Raw genomic sequence first — 6,049 nt, 5'->3', positions numbered from 1 at the left:
ATGCACATTTAGTCCTACATACTTCAGTGTGTGTTTCCTACAAATAAAGACCTTCCCTTACATAACCATAATGGAGTGATCGATATCAGAATATTAACTTTGATAAAATGCTATTGTTTAATCTACAGCTTTTGCTAATTGTCTCACTGATATCCTTTATTGCAAATATTGCAAATAAATTCTTTTTTTTTTTTAGTCCAGGAACCAATCCAAGATCACACCTTGCATTTTGTTCTTTGTTCTTCTGTTGTTTTAAACTACTTTAGAAAGTTCTTCAAACTGTCTTTTCTCCTTTGTCATTGACATTGTTGAAGACCACAGGCCAGTTATTCTATAGAATCTCCTTTATTTGGATTTATTTGATGTTTTCTCATGTATGTATGTATTTTTGGCTAGGACACTACAGATGTGCTATTGTATCCTTTTCAGGGCATATCAGGAGGTACCTAATTTGGTCTGTCCTATTACTAATGGTAGCAATGTTGATCACGTGGATAAGGTGGTATAGCAAGGGAGCATTGGTCAGATTTCCCTAGTACACAGTCACTATTTCACCCTTTGAAATTAAATTAATGAGAATCTGTGGGAGATCCTCACAGATTATACAAATATCATGTTTCTCATCAAACTTTCGTCTACCAGTTTTAGCATCCATTGATGATCTTGCCTGAAATAATATGATGGCCATTGGAAAATGGTGATGTTCTAATTCTGTCATTCATCCCCTAATTTATTAGTTTGCTTTTTACCAAATAGAACACCTTTTCTTCCTCCTCCATTTGTTTGTTTGTTTCAGTATGCACTCATGGATTCCTATTCTATTCAATGGGTTATACCCACTGCCATCATTGTTTTGATGCTCACTTTGCTGCAGATTGGCCATTAGGAGCCCCATTAAGCTGACTTCTGTGTGATCTTTTGACTTGTCCCCATTGGTTTCTGAGCACTTTTCTTATTTGGGATGGTTATTGTTAATGGTGCACATTATCTCCTTGATAAAATCAGGCTTCTGTTAGTAGAAAACAAAAGGAGGAATGAAGATTGTGTTGGCAAACAGTTGTGTCCACCACACCTGGCTCCTCACCAGCCAAGAGCTGAATCCAGCTGACAGCCTTGCTTTGTTCTAACAAAACAACGTTGTGCCCACCCCACGTTCCAAAAAGATCCTCGAGGCTATGTAATTCACCCCTGTCTTTCCTCACTGTAATCCTTTACCACCATCCAAAATGAGTGCTCCTAAGGCAAGGTCCTCTGTGTTGCACAACTCCTGGGGGTGTCATTCAGATAGTAGACTATGGACGATATACAAGAGCAGGGGCAAACTTCCTTTTCTTCTCTTTTCTTTTTAAATTTTTAACGTTTATTTATTTTTGAGAGAGAGAGACACAGAGTGTGAGCTAAGGGCAGTCAGAGAGAGAGGGAGACACAGAATCTGAAGCAGGCTTCAGGCTCCAAGCTCTCAGCACAGAGCCCGATGCAGGGCTCAAACCCATGAACCAACCATGAGATCATGACCTGAGCTGAAGTCAGCTGCTTAACTGACTTGAGCCACCCAGGCACCCCTTTCTTTTCTTTTTTTAATTAATTAATTAATTAATTAAAAAATTAGAGAGAGAGAGAGAGAGAGAGAGAGAGAGAGAGAGAGAGAGAGAGAGAGGATCCCAAGCAGAATCCTCGCTGTCGGTGCAGAACCCAACATGGGGCCCAAACCCATGAATTGTGAGATCATGACCTGAGCTGAAGCTGAGTTGGACACTTAACCAACTGAGCCACCCAGGCGCCCCTAGCAAACTTTTCTAATAAAGAACCAGATGGTCCATATTGTCAGCTGTGTGGGCCATTTGGTGTTTGTTGCCAGTACTCAACTCTGACATTGTTGTGTGAAAGCAGCCATAGAAAGTATGTAAATGAGTCAGCATGGCCATGACACAAAAAAACTTTATTTATGGATACTGACATTGAATTTCACATTATTTTCCTGTATCGTGAAATGTTATTCTTTTGATTTAAAAAATTGTTTAAACGTAAAAATCAGGGGTACCTGGAGGACTCAGTAAGTTAAGCATCTGACTCCTGATGTTGGCTCAGGTCATCATCCCATAGTTCATTAGATTGAACCCTGGTTGGGCTCTGTGCTGAGCATGGAGCCTGCTTAAGATTCTGTCTGTCTGTCTGTCTCTCTCTGTCTCCCTCCCTATGCCCCACCCCTGATCACACCTGCATGTGTACATACACTTACTCTCTCTCTCTCTCTCTCTCAAATTAAAAAAAAAAAAAAGGAAAACCATTCTTAGCTCATGGATTTTTCAAAAATAGGCAGCTGGCTAGATATGGCCATAGTTCCCCACTCCCTGCCCTGTTAAACCTGAGTTGTCATATATGGTGGCCCTGCCTCACCCAGGTCTCTTTTCCCTCACCTTAATCTCAAATCTCCTATCTTGTTCTGGGCTTTCTCTTTAACCCTTTGCCTTCCTCTTTCTCAAGTCTTTCCTCTGTGCTTCAGAACCTCCATTCAATTGTAGACTTCTTTTCATAGTCAACCTTCTAGCTCCTTTCTTGCCTTACTGCAAAGTAAACATATTCCCTAAGGAACGTTCCTTGCTGAATCCTAGAAAGGATGCTACTTCTTTTCTCATGCCCCACAACCCACGGGCATGGGAAGTCCTGCTGACATTCTCCACATTCCTTAATCCTATTTCTACACCTTTAGTCTTGCACCCTCTTGCAAAATCTCCTTCTCCTTTGAAGCTCTTATCATCAGGATTCTTTGAGCAATTAGCTAACACACATTGAATGATATCTTCACAACCACTAGGAGATAACTACCATTATTATCCCCATTTTGGAGAGAGGCACAGAGAGGTTAAAGTCACACGGCTTGTATATAGCAGAGTCAGCTTGCCAAGATGTTATCTGGCCTTTCTGCATGATCATGTACGACATGGATAATTACTATGCATCCTAGCTTCACTGTCTATTATCTGTTAGGTACATGGGCAGAAACAGATGCGCATTCAACTTGAGTCCCATGAAGAGGATTTAATAGAGGAACTATTTATGAAGGTATAAGGCAGTCTTTCTCACTTTTTTTCATTATCATCTACCCTAAGGAGAAAATTTAAATTAATTTACTAATTAATTTCACTAATTAAATTAACTTAAATTAATTAACAAGCCAGCCAGCTCACCCTGACCCAATCCATTCTTCCTGCTATAAGTGAAAGTCTTTCTAGCCACAAACAATGGCGCCTTTGGGACAGAGAGCTAGATGGCTGGAGGCAGGCAGGAGAATGACCTTTCCAGGTTTTGAATGTCCTACAATATGCTTGTATCATCTAATTTTAAAACAAAATGTAGCTTTAAAAATCGACCTAAAATGCAAATATGGTCATTCCTTCCCATGCTCAAAACACTTCAGTAGCCCATCTGCCACCAACTTAAAATCCAAATATATTCACGTGTCACACAAGGCCCCTGGCATACTTCTTTAGCCTCATCTCCACAGCTTCTGGTCTCAAACCCTGTGTCCAGCCATGTGAGTTACTGAAAAGTGAATGCATTCCCTAAGCAGCAATTCTCCTTTGCTGCCAGTTTGCCCATAATGCCATTTTGTATCCGTCTCTTGTTTATTTTTTTTTCTTTTTTATGTTTTTTATTTATTTTTGAGAGAGAGAGAGACAGCGCGAGCAGTGGAGGGTCAGAGAGAGAGGGAGACACAGAATCCGAAACAGCCTCCAGGCTCTGAGCTAGCTGTCAGCAAAGAGCCCGACACGGGGCTCGAACTCATGAACTGTGAGATCATGACCTGAGCCGAAGCCGGAAGCCAGATGCTTAACCGACTGAGCCACCCAGCGCGCCTGTCTCTTGCTTTCGTACACCTGCAGTTTCTACATCATAGAATGTGAAGCCTCTCCTTCCCCTCCTCTCTCTGGCCCATTCTTCATTCTTCAAGATTCAGTTAAAAAAAACCTCCTCCAGATTCTCATGAGATTAACTACACGACCTTTTCCTCTGTGCCACTGCTGTCCAGTGTAGTGATGAAGAATGCGGGCTCTGATGTAAGACTGTGTAGGTTTAAATCCTAGATTTGTTACCTATCAGTTGGTGACTTTAGGCAAGTTACTTAATGTTTATGCTTCTATTTCCTCATTTGGAAAATAGAGATGAAATAATTCCTGTCTTAGAAGAGTATTCATTTATCAAATATTTACTATCTGTTGTATACTAAAACAGACAAAAATTCCTGTGCCTGGGGTCACAGAATTTATGTTAGATTTTAGAGCAGGGGTTGGCAAGCTACAGCCCCTGTGACAAATTTAGCCACCTGCTTTACAAATAAAGTTTTATTGGAACATAGACATGCCCATTTGTTTATAGATCATCTCTGGCCACTTCTATGCTACAATGGTTGGGTTGAATGGCTGCAGCATACATCACAGTGCCTGCAGAGCCAAAGATATTTACTTTAAGAAGATACTTACTTTAAGGAAAAGTGTGCTTGCCCCTGCTCTGGTAAGACTGTGTTCATACATGTAAAGTATTTAAAATTTAAAAATATTGCCCGAGGGGCACCTGGGTGGCTCAGTCAGTTAAGCCTCTGACTCTGGCTCAGGTCATGGTCTTGCGGTTCGTGAGTTCGGGCCCCACATCGGGCTCTGTGCTGACAGCTCAGAGCCTGCAGCCTGCTTCTGATTCTGTCTCCATCTCTCTCTGCCCCTCCCCGACTCACACTATGTCTCTCTCAAAAACAAATAAACATTAAAAAAAATATATATATATATATTGCCTGAGACTTTGTAAGCACTCAATAGATGCCTGTTTTATTAATATTATTGCATACCTTTACAATAACACTTTATGCTGGTGCTCATAAAATTTTTGCTGAATAAATGAGTAAACAGAGGTAAAGAGGAACCAGAAATTGGGGTCATGGAAGCCACTGGAGGAAGAATTTTCAAAAGGTGGAAGTGGTCAGCTATGTTAGGTGACAAATCAATACTGGAGAAAGACTGTCAGATTTGGCAATCAAATGAAGTGACCTAACCAAGGAGCAACTTGTGTGAAATGATGAGGATGAAAGCTAGACAATGGTGGGTTTAGAAGAGAATGGAAATGAGGAAGAAAGTCGAGATTATATATTTACAATGTGACAGCTATATGACAGCAAGTATTGAAGTAAAAATGAACACATTTGGTCTGCCACTTGAATTTTTAAAAACTGCTAACCCAAAATACCAAGTTTATTGAAATATTCAGGTATATGATGGATTTTCTGCTTATCTTTGAGCTATTTAGTGTTGGGTAAAATGTCAATGGTTAAAATTCAAGTCCATAACTAACAGAACTTCAGGCACAAATTTCAAGTCTAGAATCATTAAAAGATTTATGATGATGTTGATGGTAAAGCAATGTTTGTTTCTTTTGTGATCTTAATCATTGTGTGAACTTAACTAGTTTGAAATGAGACTTTCGATGCAAACAGTAGTATAAGTTTGCCTACAGCACATTGATCATGACCACACAAAAACCTATACAGGTATTTTTTTGTTCATTCCATGAACCTTTGCATGTATCACACATTCTGATAGATTTAGATATGTGTATATAGAAAGAATTTAGTTAATTTGGTTATTGCTTTACCCATCCCATCCAGGAATTTATGATTTAGTGGGTGAAGAAGCTGGCTGAGCAAATAGGTTCAATATTTGTTATAAAAGCTAAGGTAGAAGGTTAGATGGGTTACAGCAGAAGCACAGAAAAATAAAGTATTTTATACAAAACTGTTTTTGCTGTCACTTATTGTTGCCAACGATTTTTATACCTATGCACTGTGTACATTAAGACTACACAGACCTTGAGGGTGTCATGCTGAGTGAAGTAAGCCAGGCAGAGAAGGACAGAAACCATATGTTTGCACTCATAGGTCTAGCAGGAAAACAAGAGAGACCTAATGGAGAACCAGGGGGAACGGAGGAGGGAGAGAGAGTTGGGGAGAGAGAGGGATGCAGAACTTGAGAGACTATTGAATGCTGAGAATGAACTGAGGGTT

The sequence above is a fragment of the Suricata suricatta genome, chromosome 4 (assembly GCF_006229205.1).
Source record: "Suricata suricatta isolate VVHF042 chromosome 4, meerkat_22Aug2017_6uvM2_HiC, whole genome shotgun sequence".
NCBI lineage: Eukaryota > Metazoa > Chordata > Mammalia > Carnivora > Herpestidae > Suricata > Suricata suricatta.
Note: the sequence above shows the minus strand (reverse complement) of the source record.